The 20071-nt window shown below is 42.7% G+C and overlaps 1 protein-coding gene across 2 annotated transcripts in view; it reads left to right on the top strand.

Annotated features, from left to right (window-relative positions):
• The first annotated feature begins 5037 nt into the window (after nt 1–5037).
• The window catches only part of tnrc6c2 (trinucleotide repeat containing adaptor 6C2), a 74637-nt gene continuing 59603 nt past the window's right edge, over nt 5038–20071 (top strand). The window contains exon 1 of one of the 2 annotated variants that reach the window (XM_042303280.1): nt 5038–5847. The gene's annotated coding sequence lies outside the window, so the exon portion shown is untranslated. The remainder of the gene's footprint in view (nt 5848–20071) is intronic. The other variant, XM_042303285.1, reaches the window with a different exon arrangement.

Below are 20071 nucleotides of genomic sequence, written 5' to 3'. Positions count from 1 at the left end.
GAAGCCATATTTGCATACTAAACTAATTATTCCAACCCCATTTGAAATACATCTAATAGGCTACATTTGGCTAATTTCATTGGTAGTTAGAGGAACACAGCATTCTACACAGTAAGAGTAGATATTGTTGAGTTGAACCTTAGTTGATTGACAACTCTCCTGTCCCATCCCCAGGTCATTATCATCGTTCCAGCGGCTTGCCTCTCTGCAGGTTGATGAAACAGAAACAACGCTTGTTAGCACTTCATTATTCATTTGAATCCATAAAGGCAATTAATTAAGCTTAAGTGTGCAATAAATCTGATTAGCCAGTCGGTTCCCAAAACACCATAAAATCCACGCAGGTCTTATTCCCTTTAATTAATTTGTGGAGAGGGCGGGGGCAAATACCCATGTATACGTTAATGTATGCACACAAACACACACACACAGTGCTTAACTATGACTGAAATAGGTTCCGGTACTAATTTTGGGTGCCGGTACTGTTTATATTTAGGTGTCGGTGCTCCACAATACTTTTGAGCTAATATTCTATAAGAGGAACAGGAGCTCTAGAAGTAGAAAATAAGTTGCCGGTACTCTGCTCCGGTGAGCTCCTGCCCAAGTCAAGCACTGTACACACACACACACACACACACACACACACACACACACACACACACACAAACAGAACGGTATACACACATTCACATGTACACACACACACACACAAAACAATATGCAAACGGCTATTCATTGGGGATGAAAGATAAGCTGGGCTTAATGTATGCTAATATTCAGGGGCACCACGAACAACAAAATAAGCAAGGTCATCAGTAAACCTGAAGTGTAATTAATAGATAGAATTAGCAACAAAAACAATGGGGCACTTAAAATGCTTATTGATAAAAATGACACGTTGGAAAGGATAATAGAAATGGGCTTATTAAATGTGTTGACAGGAGTGGTCACAAAAATAAAGCTTAAAAAGAGTTTTTAATGATGCTGTGCATTGGATGAACCTTCCTTTCCTCTCTATCGCCACTCTTTCCATTACTCCAGTCTATGCTGTTTGTATCAGGCCTCATTATTTCTGAACACACTCTCTCTTCCTCCCTCCTTTCCTCTTCCTCTTCCACTCCTCCCTCCTTCTCCTCCCTCTCCCTGGCCAGTACTCTCGGGGGAAATTACCACAGCTCAGAAACGCTGTCCTACTGCACCGCACTGCTCCACTCTCCTCTCGGCCCATATAACAAACCACCAGTACTACAACACACACTCATACACACACACACACACACACACACACACACACAACCCTCCCTCAGTCGATACAGTACCCCAGGCCTGCTGCTGTAACCGGCTATTCTGTAGAAGCGCTGCTTGTTTGTTGTCCCCTGTATAGAAAGTGAATCGGTCACTCTGTGGCCAAGGTCCACTACACACTGCACTGATGAACAGGCTCTGCCTCTCTCTCTATTTCAGATTCTATTCCTCTCGCTCTCTTTCACAGATTTTATTGACCTTGTTCTCTGGGTAATTGACAGTAATGTTTACAAGGCTATAATAAAAAAAGGCTCTGTCCACCTGATGGTTATGGAGTTATGGCAATATGCTTTCTAAAGCCCCTCTTCTCGCATTACAATGGTATGGCCCTCAGAGAAGATGGCAGTATTGGTAATATGACAGCCCTACCACTACTACAGTAAAATAAAATGTACTAGTTTCACAAATTATAGATTGCTAAATGAATCTGTAGCGGCATGGAATTATGTTTTGGTTTGTATTAGTGGTGCGTGGAGCGTTGATAGTCACCTGTCTATTCAGTAGGGTGAAAACAGCAGAGTTGGGGACACTCAGGCTCTACTTTGGTTGTTATCTTTTGGTACTCCCATGTGAGAATTATCATCACTGTAGCATTTAGCATACGTCAAGTCATACCTTTGGAAATGTCACTTTGAACGGAGCGGCAGCCACTGTCTGCATTTTGATTACTCCTAGGCATAATCTCCAGACTGGAGGATTCAGGATTCATGATCAATACCAAAAACCTGGCCTATCATCTATCATTCTGCACCAGACAGGGAACCAGTGATGGGTTCCCTGTCTACTGCATATAGTGCATTAGTTACAATACTAAGTAGTGCACTATATATGGAATAGTGTGCCATTTCCAGACGTAATGACAAGGGAGGGAGTCTAAACAAAGATCCACTTTTTGGCTCATCGTTCAGTGAATTGTTTGGCTTCTCACCCGGTCATATTTACTTTGTTAATTCCTAATTCCATAAGATAAGGCAATAAACTGAAATTGGGAGAGGGTCTTTAGTGTTATGAGAACTGCTAAATTGTAGACTGTTGGAAAAGCTGGATTGTCATTTAGATGTACTATTCTTCTGACCTGGTTCAAGATCTGTTTCTGCGGGCTTGACAACTTCAATGTTAAGCTCGCCAATGACCATAGGAGTTGGCAAGACAGCACAAACAGATCTGGGACCAGGCTAGTATTCTTCATCATCATAACACATGGAATATGTCTGTCTGTTTCTTAAAGAAATGCCGAACCTCTTGAGATTCGCTTTGTACAATTGGTTCCTGATTTTGTGTCTGTCTCAGTTTTGACTGTCTATAAATGTTTCTGAAGGGAGTGATACTTCCCCTCATGGCAAGCATGCTTAAAGTATAACATTTTAAACTGTTGCCAAAGCACATGCATCAGATATACATGTAGCCACAATAGTGTGTGTGCGCAGATATACAGTAACTTGCGTGTGGGAGTGTCTCTCTGCTAGCAAGATCTTACGGCAGGCATGAAATTAAAACCTTCTGTGGAACGCACTCATGATTGAACTGGAATTAAAACAAAAGACATGAGCACAGGGCGCTTAAACGAAGAAAAGAAAGAAAGGGAAAGACGGAGGAGAGGAGTATCCCAGGAGAGCAGAAGAGAGGAGAAAGTGAGTGATTGCCAGCGCCGCAGTCCGTCCGCCTCGCCTCACGTCTGCATTTCCTCTTATCAGAATATCAACCAGACCTTTCTCATTGCCGCCACTCCATCAGACGGCTAGCTTAAATGTGAAAGCAATTAGGGAAATTGGCCCAAGTCAAAGAATAATCCGAGACACCTAAAAAAAATAGCGTCACTGATTAAGGGTTGTCCCGAATGGCACCCTATTCCCTATGTAGTGCACTACTTTTGACTGGCTCTGGTCAAAAGTAGTGCACTATGTATGAAAAAAGGTGCCATTTAGGATGTAAACTCAGAATAGATGTCAATTGTTTACCCTTTTGTTCTCCCCTTTATTCACGTCCATCTATTTGCCACTAACTGTTACAGTGGGAGATGTGATGGTGTCCTATGTGGGGGCATAGATCTCTATCTCTCTTTTTAAAGTGCACTAATGACTTGTGAGGTCACAGAATTGGTGATGAGAGTTGTGCAAACGTGGATGTTAGTTCTGCATTAGCCTGCCTGGATGGCAGGCTTGCTCTGATGCTGGCAGGAGCTTGCAAAATGCACTCTACAAAAGTGCAGTATTGTAACGTAATTAATCTCACACCTACCTACAGTATATACAGTGACCTCCAAAAGTATTGGGACAGTGACACTACGCCAACACAAATATCATAACCCCCCAAATGCTAACCTCCCCTGTTATTGTAATGGTGAGAGGTTAGCATGTCTTGGGGGTAGGATATTTGTGCCTCTAATTTTCTCACTCATCATTATTCACAATTAATTCAGGATTCATGGTGGCATCCACATTATCATGGTAGAATCCACATTAATATAGAAGTGTTTAGAAAATATTATATTCTTATTTACAATAAAAGTGATTCTAAAATCACACAATACATGATTTACAATGAATTTCTATTGGGCACAAAATAATCTATAACGAAAACAAACAGCAAATGCATCCAACAAATGTGTAGTCACAAGCTTGATGTATGTAGTCATTGCGTGCTATGAATATGGGACCAAATACTTAACTCTTTACTACTTTAATACACATAAAAGTGAATTTTTCAGAATACATTTGGTCTCCAAAAATGGGGGGGACTATGTACAAAAAGGGTAGTAATTTCTAAACTTTTCACCCAATATGGATGAACATACACTCAAATTAAAGCTGGCAGTCTATTTTAACCTCCTAGTTGTACTTTTGGAGCTCACTGTGTGTGTGGCAGTATTACAAGTTTGTTATCACATGCAAACTCCAAGGAATGCAGCCTTCTTTGCTCACCTCCCTTAACCTCAAAGTTTAAACAGCTGTTTTCCCCATTCAGCTAGAGTTGAATTTCGCAATAGCTTTGGGCAGCTTGCCTTAAATAGGAAGAAACTTCGTCTGGCCTCTGGCTTTCTCATTGACAGTCTCTGCTGTGATCTATGGGGCTGTGCAGTCTAGGCTAGGCTGTTCTCACTGGTCAGTCCCCCCCTGGTGGACCACAACTTTGACCTATTCACACTGTGTGCATGCTGCACAATGCATGGTCATTTCCATAAGAAAAGAGGCATTGAGAATGAGTTGGGGCCAGAATCCTTTCTTGAATCTGAGAAGCAGAACAAGGGGAATAGTCGTCCTTCATCAATCAATTGTTAATTAGTCTGGAATTTAAATATGCTCCTTCTTGGTGGACTTCAATATTTTGAGGAAGGTTATGTGATAGAATCAAGGGCCCTTGTAAAAATATTTATTCTTCTAGCATAAACTTCTAATTTGCAAACTAATCACATACTATGTTGATACATTACTGAAACTATTTAGCCTTTTATTCACAGAACTCAATGTGTTATTTTGCATTGCCATAAATATAAACGTATTGATGATGTACATTTCCTACAGAAATAACCTATATGGTAGTGATTACCACACATATGCAACTGAAGAGTGCCCAAGGTAGGCTGCAAATAAGACATGCACTATTTTATCAGCCTCTATCTGCCTGTCCATCATTTATTCTAGTGAGCAAATCAGACTGCTATTGTCAAGGGTACGACGGGGCTGGATCATGCTGTGTTGTTAGTGGGAGATCACGTGGATTGGCTGCTTGGGCATGGGGGCCACTTCCTACATTATTTCTGCTCAGAGGAGAAGAGCGAGCGGTCTTAGTTTGAACAAAATGGCTGCAAGAACGCTGTCAACGAGAGCTCACTGAACGCATTATGACTGTCCACTCCTACATTTGGATTTTTCGAGAATGTATTTTCTTGGATTCGTTTTTCAATTTGCATTCGTAGTAGCAAGGTCGTCGGTCAGATGTTGTTGCTAACCTGCTAGCTCCTCAGCTAGCGGCCTAAACACAAATAATTTCATTTTGCACTTTAACCCAAGTTTCCTAGCTAGCTAGCCATTGTCGTCGACAATTTACTGAAATCTGCCTATTTTCTTTCATTTGCAAATTACTCCTTACAACAGTCGATGACTAATGCCAACTAGCTAACGTTAACGTTAACTCCGCTACTTTTTGAGTCGGAATTGTTTCTCTTGCTTTTTCGTTTTGCTGTTTTTTTTCTATATCGTGATACTTACGTTTAGCATGTTTTTTTGTTGCGACAATTTTACTTTTAGTGCATCGTTGCGCTAAAATACAAATTTCTTACTGTGTGTATTTCAAGTATCGATCTCGGTATTTTTGTTATTAAGCTGCTCAAACAGTTATCCTGTCAGTCAGTAAGCCCCTGCAGCAAGAGAGCTGCACTTGGCTAATGCTAGCTAGCTGGATAACTGCGAAGACTGAATTCCTGATTTGTAATTTACGGGTATTTTTCGGAAAAGGCACAGCAGAATGCTTTTCTGCATCGTTCTCTTTCATGCACAAACTCTGTATTGAAAGCTGCCAAAGCTCAACGTGTGATTACGCAAGGTAAGGAATACTTTATTGATATCCAAAACCACAGCTTGTTTGACAAGTGGTCACATACATTGTGTTCTATTATTATGTGACTCGAGCACTAACACTACCGTTGGTGTTTTTCTACTCTTCCAGTTTTCATAGTTACGTTGCTTTTATTTACTAGATTGTATTAGCTGATGATTTATAGCAATACATTATGGGAAAGGGTAACGTCAGCTATATTAGATGGCAAGTTAAATTCCCACCACCATGACATTACACTAAGCCGAGTCAGTATTTATTTTTGCTTTACAGTCAACGAGCCAATGTCAATGATAGTAGCTAGGCTGATAAGACTTGACGCCAACAAGTTGAAGTTTTAAATATAACTACAAGGGTAACGCGCATTGCTGATCATTTTAGTTTCACGGTTATAAAGAATTTGATGAGAACTCGTTAGTAACGTTAGCTGTTATTGACAGGGGTTGCCTTCTCTAAAATACAAACCATGATTTATCCATGGGTTTGGATGGAAATGCACGAGGGTTTTGTGTTCAGAATCGCAAACCAGGAACGTCAGAGGCAGATTATATCATAATCTAATTAGTGGTCGGTTTAGCGCGGGTTGAAATGACACTGGAATTGACTGGCTCTCATGATTCTAGCGAATACATGTGTGTTGTAGGAACAGAGCAGCTTTTCTTGAAGTGGGAATACTTTCCATGTCATAAGTCAGTTGATTGTGTCATATTGATCTTGAAATGTAGGCTAAAGGCAGACCACACACACCATAATATTTGGGACCATTCATTGTTATTCCTCTGATTACATTCCATCAAATTACTACAATAATGTGGACTGCACTGGGCAGTGTTTGTTTATTTGTTAGACATCACTACCCCCTTTTCATACAGTAGAGGAAGGTATGAGTTGTGATTGAACTGTCGCTTTCCCCATGCTATCCGTATGCATCCTCCCATACCAAAGTGGTGGAGTAGATCCTGTAGTCCCCACCCCCCATCTTATCTCAATCGTCAGACACCAGTAATGACACCAATAATGAAATGCATAGCGAGCAGTGAGAGACCGGGAGTGGGGGAACATGGTGGGTATATAGTATGCTTAACGTGCTTACCGGGAGGAGTGTGACCATTAATGTCAAGCTGAAGGCTCTGGCTGCCAGTTGGTTAATGCGCTGCAGTTCGTAAAGGTGCCTCCCCTCTCCCTCCACCCTGCAACGCCTCAGCCCAGCTGACAGCCCCTGAACCCTCCACCCCAGCAACCTTCCTCTCCCCCAGGGTCAGGGGGACGGGGACCCCCCTCCTTCGCCAACCCTGTTCAACCCCCCTGGAGGGGGCATTCAAGGGGGAGGGGATGGGGAAATTGTAAAGACGTTTTAGGGGTCTGTATGTACTCAGTGGAAGTGAAAAGGGGGCGGGGAGAAAGCCAGTCGCTGGTGAAGGGGAGTTATGTCGGTTGCCATACTGTTTGGTGGCTTAAGGTTTCTGCATGCTTTGGTTCAGCTGGCTGAACGAGTTTGCTCACATACTCCCTTAAAAGACCTTCTCTTGAAAAATGACAAAAGGCTACAATAGTACTCTTTGTCCATTTGGAGATGCCTTAACCAGTATACAATTCCTTAAAATACTCAAATTAATCTAGGATAACTCAACAAATCTTTCACAAATTTGTATGTTTTTTCCAAGGAGATCTTAGTCATTTTAATTTGACATCTAAGATGTTTGGTGCAGTATTTCTCAAGTGTTTTTTTTTTTAGAAAATACTGCACCGAACATCGTTTGTGGACAACATACACTTATTTGAAGTATCCCTACTGTTGACCAATGGCCGGCGATGGGGCGTAGACTTCGGCTCTGCGAACAGCTGGGAAAAACCCTCGCCGAAGACCAAAAAGAAAAAAAGTCATAATATATGCATAAACTGTTTGGGATTGGAGACATGCGGACACATTATCCTCTCCAGACAACAGCAGGTGATGGGGCAATGGGCATGGAAGGGGCAGTGTAGGGACTGACTTGGCATGTTGTATTAACATGATGAGGATGTTGGCTACTTATGACATTCTTGTAACCTACAGGTATTGTTTTGCCTTCCGTTACAATTTTTATTTATTTTTTCATGGAAAAAAGCATTCTTTATTAAAATATTTGACAGTTTTGATAGATGTTATAAAACAATGTAGAGCTGTGCTTAGGGAATGAAATATGCATGGAACTGGAGAGGGAGCTGTTTCATTCCCGGACTGATTACGATACGTTTGTTTTGATTAGAGTCTTGTAAAGGAGCCGAGGGATGGCTGCCTAGCAACACTACACCAAAACCCTTCCTTATCTCCTGTTCAGAAGGATCATTTGTTTGAAATTAGAGTGAAGGCTGCCTGAGGCGGATGTAAGAACACAAGCCGTTTTGGATTATCTCCATCGATGTCCTCAACAGCCTTGCAGACAAAACATCATGAGCAGAGTAGGCAAACCCACAGGGTGTTATTTGCCTCAGTCTATCCATCCACATCCCACACTGATCTCAGTCTCGCCCAGGCTGCCGCGCACCGCCGCAATACTAAGCCTGGCGATTACGAGCTTTTAAAACCAAAAAAACAACTCAGTCCTGATGGATGACATGCTCTCTCTGTGTGCCAATGGGCCGTCATGGCTGAGGCTGGTCAGGGCCTGGCGGTAGAGGGGCATCAACAGTGAAATCAACTTAATTCAAAGAGGCCTTCTGCCAAACCCATTATCCTATAGCAGTATGGTGTTCTTTATAAATCCTGGGGTAAAGCTTGGGCCAAACAGCTGTTGTCTGACGGATGTAATGTAATCAAAATTGGAATGAATTGAAGATCTTTCAATGGGGTGGACGGTGGCGGCTAGTTTTTTGTTATTTTTCTGCCAACACTTGTCAGTTCCTACTAAGGCAGTCTTCCTTGAAAGTAAACTAAATCAATATGTCATTACTTCAAGGGGAGTCGGCCTCTCGTGTGTGTGTGAGGCCAGGAGAGGTTGAAAGTGGGAAATGGAAATATCCTCCCCCAAGGGCCCCAGTGTCATAACCGTTGCTTATGTGGACGGTGTGGGTGAAGTCGATCGGCCAGGACCCATAATGTAGTAGGCTGTAACTAACGATGGTGCAGCGTGCCTGCGCACGTCCGGTCCGTGTTAGAGGGGAGGGCCTGGCAGGGGCACAGGGGTGGGGGTCGGGAGGGGGAGTTCAGGCAGGAACTGTCTGGCAGCAACTGTCTGGCAGCAATCTAGGGGAATGTCGAGGCGGGGACCGGTGGGGGCCTCCCTCTCCCACCTCCCCGTTATGTTGGCTAATTGGAGAGACGTGAGGAGAGGCATCAACACATGTCGAGGACAGTGAGAAGCTGGACTTACCGTATTGTTTGTGTCAGACTATTAAACAATGTAATGATAACTAACTTACTCTTAAAAATTCTCTGGGATAGCCAATGCTTGTTTTGCAGTTATGTGGATAACTAAGTTAAATTAGGCTACATGCTGTGGGATAAGTCACATGTGTGCTAAGGCTTTTCCAGGTCAGGTTTAGACTTTGTTTATTTTGAACATACCTGCCAACATCTCCGCTCATGTCTGAATAAAGGTTAAATGTAAAAAAATAAATAAAAATCAGCCCAGTGAAATGAATGGCATTCATAGTTGGCATAGTTTGACTGCATAGTTTGACTGCGTAGTGTTGACAGTGCTTTAGCACACATGGCAATTGAGAACTTGTTTGTGCACTTCATTTTTGAATGGAAAAATATTTCAACATTTGCTTGCATTTCAGGTTGGAGTCCATGTTTGCATTTAGCCTACATGCACGTTAGCTGTTTTTCTCAGAATCTTACAATACTTCAGATTTCCATGAGTTGAACATGGCACTAAATGCCAAACATTTTTTGTAATAAACTACTTATGGGGTAACTTCAGTACCTTGATAAGATGGCCTGCTTGTCCAATTGCACATTAGCTCAATTTCTCATCCAGCTTGTCAGCCATTTCATGAAGGCATTAGTAAGTTGCACCCCCCTTCCCCCAGTCTCTCTCCTCGCAGCATCTTTCAAACATATCAGATCTGAGCTATATTATTTTTCCTCTTTCTCAAACTGTTGTGCGTTCTGCTTTTTTTTTTTGACAGATCCTGTCTCTCTCTGCTGTTGTTGGCAGCAGTGAAAGGCAGTCAGTCAATGTCAGAGCAACCTTGAGGGAATGCAGTCAACTGGCTCCATTCAGGAGACCAACTGTTTGCCTTTTTCTTCTGTCGGTTTCATTTCGTTGAGTCCTCGATGCTTTGATAGTTTTGTTAGACTATAGTAGTACTGGAACAAGGCAGTCCAATGCCTAAATAGTAGATACTGGAGTCTTCGCTTGGCGCTTTGCAGCTCTTCCTGGACTCCCATTCGTCTTGGTCCTGATAAACGTCTTGATCTGTGTCGTTATCTTGATGAAGTAATAAAAACAACCTCATAACATTAACAAAAGCTGAGTTTGTAAAGGTTGCTCCAGCACTATTGTCAACCAGCCAATGTTACACTCTATCTTGAGTTGAAGTAACATCGGCTTGCATTTCAGGTTGGAGTCCATTAGAGGTCGACCGATTATTTATTGGATTAATCGGCCGATTTAAAAAAAAAATGTTTAAAAAAAGGTTTTTATTTATGTGTAATAATGACAATTCCAACAATACTGAATGAACACTTTTATTTTAACTTAATTTGGTTTAAATAATGCAAAAACAAAGTGTTGGGGAAGAAAGTAAAAGTGCAATATGTGCCATGTAAGAAAGCTAACGTTTCAGTTCCTTGCTCAGAACACGAGAACATATGAAAGCTGGTGCTTCCTTTTAACATGAGTCTTCAATATTCCCAGGTAAGAAGTTTTAGGTTGTAGTTATTATAGGACTATTTCCCTCTATACCATTTGTATTTCATTAACCTTTGACTATTGGATGTTCTTATAGGCACTTTAGTATTGCCAGTGTAACAGTATAGCTTCCGTCCCTCTCCTCGCTCCTCCCTGGGCTTGAACCAGCAACACAACGACAACAGCCACCATCGAATCAGCGTTAGCCATGCAGAGCAAGGGGAACAACTACTAGAAGGCTCAGAGTGAGTGACGTTTGAAACGCTATTAGCGCGCGCTAACTAGCTAGCCATTTCACTTCGGTTACACCAGCCTCATCTCAGGAGTTGATAGGCTTGAAGTCATAAACAGCGCAATGCTTGATGCACAAGGAAGAGCTGCTAGCAAAACGCACAACAATGCTGTTTGAATTAATGTTTACGCGCCTGCTTCTGCCTACCACCGCTCAGTCAGATACTTAGATACTTGTATGCTCAGTCAGATTATATGCAACGCAAGACATGCTAGATAATATCTAGTAATATCATCAACCATGTGTAGTTAACTAGTGATTATGATTGCTTGTTTTTTATAAGATAAGTTTAATGCTAGCTAGCAACTTACCTTGGCTTACTGCATTCGCGTAACAGGCTCCTTGTCTCCTTGTGGAGTGCAACGAGAGAGAGGCAGGTCGTTATTGCTTTGGACTAGTTAACTTTAAGGTTGCAAGATCCCCATCCCCCGAGCTGACAAGGTGAAAATCTGTCGTTCTGCCCCTGAACAAGGCAGTTAACCCACCGTTCCTAGGCCGTCATTGAAAGTAAGAATGTGTTCTTAACTGACTTGCCTAGTTAAATAAAGGTTAAAAAAAAAAAAAAAAAGAACTCTTCAAAGGGGGAGACACTCTAGACCCAAACTGTTACAGACTTATATCCATCCTGCCATGCCTTTCTAAAGTCTTTGAAAGCCAAGTGAACAAACTAATCCCACCGTACCTTCTCTGCCATGCAATCTGGTTTCCGAGCTGGTCACGGGTATACCTCAGCCACACTCAAGGTCCTAAACGATAACATAACCACCATCAATAAAAAAAACAGTACTGTGCAGTCATCTTCATCGACCTGGCCAAGGCTTTTGGCTCTGTCAATCACTGTATACTTATCGGCAGACTCAACAGCCACTGTTTCTCTAATGACTGCCTCGCTTGGTTCACTAACTACTTCTCAGACAGAGTTCAGTGTGTCAAATCGGAGGGCGTGTTGTCCGGACCTCTGGCAGTCTATGGGGGTGCCACAGGATTCAATTCTCGGGCCGACTCTTTTCTCTGTGTACATCAATGATGTCACTCTTGCTGCTGGTGATTCTGCTGGTGATTCTCTGATCCACCTCTACGCAGGCCCATTCTGTGTTCATCTGGCCTTTCTTTGGACACAGTGTGTTAACAAACCTCCAAACGAGCTTCAACGCCATAACACTCCGTCCATGGCCTCCAACTGCTCTGAAATGCTAGTAAAATTAAATGCATGCTCTTCAACCGATCGCTCCCCGCACCTGCCCACCCGACTAGCATCAATTCTATGGACGGTTCTGACTTAGAATATGTGGACAACTATAAATACCTAGGTGTCTGGCTAGACTGAACTCTCCTCCCAGACTCGCATTATCCTGTCTAGGACTGGGGTTCCCTCGCCAACAGCCAATGAAATTGCAGGGCGCCAAATACAAATCAACAGAAATCTCATAAATCTAATTTCTCAAACATACAAGTATTAGGCACCATTTTAAAGACAAAATTATCGTTAATCCAGTCAGTGTCTGATTTCAAAAAGGCTTTACATTGAAAGCTCCACAAACGATTGTTAGGTCACCAACAACTCACAGAAAAACCCAGCCATTTTTCCAGCCAAAGAGAGGAGTCACAAAAAGCACAAATAGAGAGAGAATTAATCACTAACCTTTGATCTTCATCAGATGACACTCATAGGACTTCATGTTACACAATACATGTATGTTTTGTTCGGTAAAGTTCATATTTATATTCAAAAATCTTATTTTACATTGGCGTGTTAGATTCGGTAGTTACATGCAGTGATATTGCAGAGAGCCACATGAATTCACAGAAATACTCATAATAAATGTTGATGAATATACAACTATTATACATGAAACTTTAGATACACTTCTCCTTAATGCAACCATTGTGTCAGATTTCAAAAAAACTTTCTGGAAAAAGCTAAACGTCGCTCAGAGCCCAAACCAGCCGGAGAAATATCCACCATGTTGGGTAATCAACATTATTCATAAGTAGTATCATAAATATTCACTTACCTTTGATCTTCATCAGAATGCACTCCAGGAATCGCAGATCCACATTAAATGCTTGTTTTGTTCGGTAATGTCCATCATTTATGTCCAATAGCTTCTTTTGTTAGGGCGTTTGATAAACAATCCAAAAGTGCGATCTGGTCCATTTGGACGAAACGTTCAAAAAGTTATATTACAGGTCGAAGAAACTTGTCAAACTAAGTATAGAATCAATCTTTAGGATGTTTTTTTTTATCATAAAAGTTAAATAAGTTCCAACCGGAGAATTCATTGTCTGTGGAAATGCACTGGAACGAGAGCAACCTCAAGTAAAAGCGCGTGACTGAGAACGAGGCTGTAGGCAGACCACTGACTCAAAGAGCTTCCATCCGGTCCCACATCACAGTAGAGGCCTGAAACAACGTTCTAAAGGCGGTTGACATCTAGTGGAAGCCTTAGGAAGTGAAAAATAACCCATATCCCACTGTGTATTCGATAGGGGTGAGTTCAAAAACCACAAACCTCAGATTTCCCACTTCCTGTTTGGATTTTTTCTCAGGTTTTTGCCTGCCATATGAGTTCTGTTATACTCACAGACTAATAATGATATGCATATATTAGCATCTGGGACTGAGTAGAAGGCAGTTCACTCTGGGCACGCTATTCATCCAATAGTAAAAATGCTGCCCCCTATCCCAAACAAGTTAAGTATCTCCAATCCAAAGTTGAATCTAGAATCGGCTTCCTATTTCACAACAAAGCCAAACATACCCTCGTGAAACTGACTATCCTACCAATCCTTGACTTCGGCGATGTCATTTACAAAATAGCCTCACTCTACTCAGACTGCAATCCAATCTATCACAGTGCCATCCGTTTTGTCACCAAAGCCCCATATACTACCCATCACTGCGACCTGTATGCTCATTGGCTGGTCCTCGCTACATATTTGTCGCCAAACCCACTGGTTCCAGGTCATCTATAAGTCTTTGCTAGGTAAAGCTCCGCCACATCTCAGCTCAGTGGTCACCATAGCAACACCCACTCGTAACACGCGCTCTAGCAAGTATATTTCACTGGTCATCCCTAAAGCCAACACCCCCTTTTGCTGCCTTCCAGTTCCTTCCAAGCGTCAGCTGTCAGAGCAGCCTACAGAGCCCATCTGTAAATAGCCCATCCAACCTCATCCCCATATTTGTTTTGTTTTTCTGCTCTTTTGCCCACCAGTATTTCTACTTGCACATCCTGATCTGCACATATATCACTCCAGTGTAAATTGCTAAATTGAAATTACTTTGCCACTATTGGCCTATTTATTTATTGCCTAACCTCTTTACTTCATTTGCTCACACTGTATACAGATTTTCCATTGTGTTATTGACTGTACATTTGTTTATTCCATGTGTAACTCTGTTGCTTTTGCCGCACTGCTTTGCTTTATCTTGGCCAGGTCGCAGTTGTAAATGAGAACATGTTCTCAGCTGGCCTACCTGGTTAAATGAAGGTGAAATAAAAAAGAAAAAGTAGAATGACTCACAAATAAACCCACTTTTCTCTCACCTCTCCAGTGGCCTATGTGGCTTGTCAACCCAGCTAAAGTACATGTTATCAGAGTACAGTGCTCTACTAAGAGCTTTCCTCAATTACCGTTATGGTCATGTAACTCTTCTCAGCCTTTAAAAAAAAGTACTAGGGTACTTTTCGTTATTGTCAGGGTCACAGTCCACAATCCACATTTCTCTGGCAGCTTAGGCTGCTTTTACAGGCAGCCCAATTCGGATCTTTTTTTCTCTCCTTTTGACCAATCGGATCAGCTCTGAAAAAGATCTGATGTGAAAAGACTAATTAGTGGGGGAAAATATCAGAATTGGGCTGTCTGTCTAAACGCAGCCATTGACAGCCTTGTCCTTCAGGCTCCCGAGTGGCGCAGAGGTCTAAGGCAGTGCTCGAGGCGTCACTACATACCCTGGTTCGATCCCATGATTGGCCCAGCGTCGTCTGGGTTAGGGGAGGGTTTGGCTGGGGTAGGCTGTCACTGTAAATAAGAATTTATTCTTAACTGACTTGTCTTGTTAAATAAATAAAAGTATAGAAACTGACAGACTCTCCGTGCCGTCTCTATACACTGCAATATGCTCAATAGTCTATAGCCTTTGGCACAACAGAAGCTTTTTATCAACTTGAAGTTTGATTTCTTTACCTAATGAACTGCCAGAACAAAAGTTCCCTGTTGATTTGGTAAGGAAACAACAGCTATGGACGACATTGACTTCTAATAATTTCTAAAAGAGAACTTCAAAGGAGTTTTATTCTTAGCTTTCGTTGGGCTCTCGCCGCCAGCAACCAAGAGTATGAAAACCGGCCCCCTCTTTTCGATTCATTGAGTCAGCCCAGCAGCATAGTTGAGATAGCTGTTGTTCCCACTCATAAGGGCAGGCGGCATATTTCCACATGCTGATCTCCACCTGGCTTTAAAGCAGCAATTGAAACAATAACAAAGCCAACTCCCCACCCCTGTTTCGGTAAAAAGCTGAGGAATGAGGCTGGAGAAATGTAACCTCCCTCAAATTCATAGACCGGGCTATGGATGCAAGTACTGACCATCCATGACTTAAAAATGTATATTTCTGTGCATGTTTTGAGGCTAAATAGTGTTTACCTTTACTTTGTTTACAAATCATTCATTTATAATCCAAAAATGTATGTATTAACTACTGACTGGTCCTTTAAAACTAGACTAAGGTTGTTGCCAGAGTTGGCCAAAAGCAGTGCACTTTAAGGAAAAGGGTGCCATTTTGGACACAGCCTAAGATTACACTAGTCTCCTCAGTCTTTAATGGTGGCTGTGGGATTACTACTCTCCAGTCAGGTTGTTGGTAGCCGTCCTAGATAATGGCCGTGTGAAAGGGCTCTGGAGAGCTGCAGCTTTCCTAATGCCTGGCTGCAGGAAAGCAAAAGGAAGGGTGATGGAGACTGTGGTGTCTTCACCCCCCTCTTCCCTTCCTCATCCTCCATGGCTTTGCTCCGTCGTTCGTACAGTGGCAGTGTTAGCCGGAAGGGCTCCAGAACACACAGCAGCACTGTTTGCCTTGCGGCCATCATGGCAACCTTGTCTCTGTGTCAGGGACGTCTAGTTCTGCTCTGCACACTGCCCTACAGCCTGAGCCTGACTGTCTCTCTCTCTTCCTCTCTCCCCCTGCTATAGCCACCTCTTCTCCTCTGGCTCTCCTCGCTTGCTCACCCAAGGTGCATGGATATTATTAAGCTTCTCTTTTCTCCATATCTCTCTCTCTCTCGCCTTCCTCTATCCTGCTGCTTTTTGTGTTTTTTTCCTCTGCTCCCCAGTGAGCTTTCTCTCTTCTCTCTCCCTTCACAGATGCTCTCCCCCCTCTCTCTCTCATCTCTTCTTGCCCTATCTCCCTCTCCCGACGGCTGTCATTCTTAATTGGTGTTGCTCTGCCTCTCTTTTCATCCTCCGATTTTCCTCTCTTCCTCCCCGGTGTGAGCAGCAGCTTCAGCATCTCTCTGTGAACACATCTCAGACTCCCTGTGCCGCTGTACGTCTCACACACACACACACCAGTTATTCCCTCTTAACAAGCGCTGCTATTTTTGTGTAGCAGGATCCTCACAGACCATAAAAGTCTTTCCTCCCTGTTATGCTTTCTGTCTGCTTTGATTCTGGTCATGCAGAGTTTATACACAGCTCACAGATGGAAGGAAACCTTTGCAATGTAATGCCTTTGAATGCTCAACTCGGCTACTATTTTTATTCATAAACAATTGTTAGAAGTGTGCTATAAAGTGGCTAAGCAAATCAATATATATATATATACACACACACACACACACACACACACACACACACACACACAACGGGTGTGTAAACATGGGGAAAGGCGATATAAACTCAGCAAAAGAAGAAACGTCCTCACTGTTAACTGCGTTTATTTTCAGCAAGCATAACATGTGTAAATATTTGTATGAACATCAGATTCAACGACAGAGACGTTGTTACACGTGGTCTGCCACTGCGAGGACAATCAGCTGTCCATCCTGTCTGCCTGTAGCAGCATGCCTAAGGCATGTTCACACAGATGAGCAGGGACCCTGGGCTTCTTTCTTTTGTGTTTTTCAGAGTCGGTAGAAAGGCCTCTTTAGTGTCCTAAGTTTTCATAACTGTGACCTTAATTGCCTACCATCTGTAAGCTGTTAGTGTCTGAACAACCGTTCCACAGGTGCATGTTCATTCATTATATATGGTTCATTGAACAAGCATGGGAAACAGTGTTTAAACCCTTTACAATGAAGATGTATGACGTTATTTGGGTTTTTGCGAATTATCTTTGATAAGACCGGGTCCTGAAAAGGGCATTTCTTTTTTTGCTGAGTTTACATGTATCTAGGCTATAGGTCTTCCACAGTATCTAGCACAAGCATATGATACTGTATAGGCCTACTAGACTGCTTCGCTTGAGTATGTCAGCAAGTCTCTCTGTGTGGAGGGCCTCTGCCAGGCAGGTGTAACTTGATCCCCAGCCAACCCAAAGTGTCAGCCTGACTCTGGGGGTGACTGTGTCAGCAGCTCAGTGGAGACGGGCAGGGACACAAGGGCACAGTCACACTGCTCTTGTCATTTCCCCTGAACTGGTGCCCTCTCTCTGTCTGTATCGCTATCTTGCTTGCTTCCTGTTTCTTTCTCTCTCGTTCTGTCATGGGACAACTATGCTATTTGGCGACCTTTACTGTACATTTCTCTCTTTCTCGCTTTTCATTCTCTCATCCCCTTTTGCTTTTCTCCTTTTCTTCCTCTCTCCTCTCACCTGGTTTCCTTGAGGGTAATTAGAAGTGAGAAGCAGAGCACAATGCTCACCACCACCCCTTGCGAGTCTGTGCTCTCTGGTGGGAACTCCTGTGAGAAGGAACACCTGTTCTTCCTGTGAGGAGGAACTCCTGGAGCAGATAGAGCGGTTGCTTCAGTGTGGTAGCTGGATGCAGTACGGTCTCTGTCTTAGTCGGCACAATTATGCTGCTTTTTTGGCTCTTTTCGGATTAGGCCCAGCTGCTAGTTAAGTCTTCAAATTGTACTGTGCTTTCTAGGATTTAGATTGAATGGCAACTACTTTGGGTTTAGTGTGAGACAGTTACAACACTAAGACTCTGTTGGGGACAGAGCACTGGCACTGTGCTGTCATGTTAAATCTCTGGTTCAGACCAGATGATTATAACATTGACTTGAATGGGGATGCCTGTTATAATTGAATCTATTTATATAAAGGGCAGCAGGGCACATTCAGCACAATAACAATAAATGATTTTCCAAGGGAGATAAACAAACGTCGTAAGAGACTGTATCCGGTACGAAGGCAACAAAGGGAGAAGGTTAAGCATGCCTTTCTCATTGTGGACAAACTCTTTATAGATGGACAGCTATTCCGAGACAGCTCTCAATTACATGCTCGCTTACACATACGGACTTATACATACACACGATCTCGCTCTCTTCTCTCCCTCTTTTCTCTCCCTCTCTATTGTCAAACTGTTTAAAAATTTAATGTGTATTGTTTGTCTTTTTTATACATTTGTCTACAAGTTTATATAAGTTTACAACAGGCAAGGGGAAGATATCAGAATAAGGGCATTAGGGAATAATAACATATTGTATGGAATACATTTGTACTGTAGTGAATCCGTCTCTAAGTAGTGCAAGGTCTTTTTCATGATCATGTGAAACGTCAATTGCTATGGAAATGCTGGGATGTGTTTTTCAATGATGTTAAAGGTAATTATGATGTAATTATGACGGTAATACAATATGGATTACAATTATGAATGTTACGGCTATACGCACTACATGTTACACACACAGTCACTCAACCATGCAATTGGTGCAGTTATTTTTTTTACTTGGACATCACACATTATTACTCTTATACAGACATCGTACACACTCTCACTAAATCGCATCCAATGTCATACACATCAACCGACTCAGATTTACTACACACATAACATCTAAGTAACTAATAACTAATTATGATAAGTGTACAAAATGATGTATTGGATCTTTAAAAAAATACAGCTTTTTTTTAACATTACATTACTCTGCAGTTTACCTATAAAATGGGCTGATAAAGTAGACATACTCGGTATTCATGTAACAAAATATACACTGCTCAAAAAAATAAAGGGAACACTTAAACAACACAATGTAACTCCCAAGTCAATCACACTTCTGTGAAATCAAACTGTCTACTTAGGAAGCAACACTGATTGACAATAAATGTCACATGCTGTTGTGCAAGTGGAATAGACAACAGGTGGAAATTATAGGCAATTAGCAAGACACCCCCAATAAAAGAGTGGTTCTGCAGGTGGTGACCACAGACCACTTCTCAGTTCCTATGCTTCCTGGCTGATGTTTTGGTCACTTTAGAGTGAAAGCACTGCCAGCATTCAAGTGGTAGCATGAGACGGAGTCTACAACCCACACAAGTGGCTACGGTAGTGCAGCTCATCCAGGATGGCACATCAATGCGAGCCATGGCAAGAAGGTTTGCTGTGTCTGTCAGCGTAGTGTCCAGAGCATGGAGGCGCTACCAAGAGACAGGCCAGTACATCAGAAGACGTGGAGGAGGCCGTAGGAGGGCAACAACCCAGCAGCACGACCGCTACCTCCACTTTTGTGCAAGGAGGAGCAGGAGGATCACTGCCAGAGCCCTGCAAAATGACCTCCAGCAGGCCACAACTGTGCATGTGTCTGCTCAAACGGTCAGAAACAGACTCCATGAGGGTGGTATGAGGGCCCGACGTCCACAGGTGGGGTTTGTGCTTACGGCCCAACACCGTGCAGGACGTTTGGCATTTGCCAGAGAACACCAAGATTGGCAAATTCGCCACTGGCGCCCTGTGCTCTTCACAGATGAAAGCAGGTTCACACTGAGCACATGTGACAGACGTGACAGTCTGGAGACGCCGTGGAGAACATTCTGCTGCCTGCAACATCCTCCAGCATGACCGGTTTGGCGGTGGGTCAGTCATGGTGTGGGGTGGCATTTCTTTGGTGGGGCCGCACAGCCCTCCATGTG

This window comes from Oncorhynchus tshawytscha, linkage group LG02, assembly GCF_018296145.1.
Source record: "Oncorhynchus tshawytscha isolate Ot180627B linkage group LG02, Otsh_v2.0, whole genome shotgun sequence".
In the NCBI taxonomy this organism is placed as follows: domain Eukaryota; kingdom Metazoa; phylum Chordata; class Actinopteri; order Salmoniformes; family Salmonidae; genus Oncorhynchus; species Oncorhynchus tshawytscha.
This window is presented reverse-complemented; position numbering and strand designations above follow the sequence as displayed.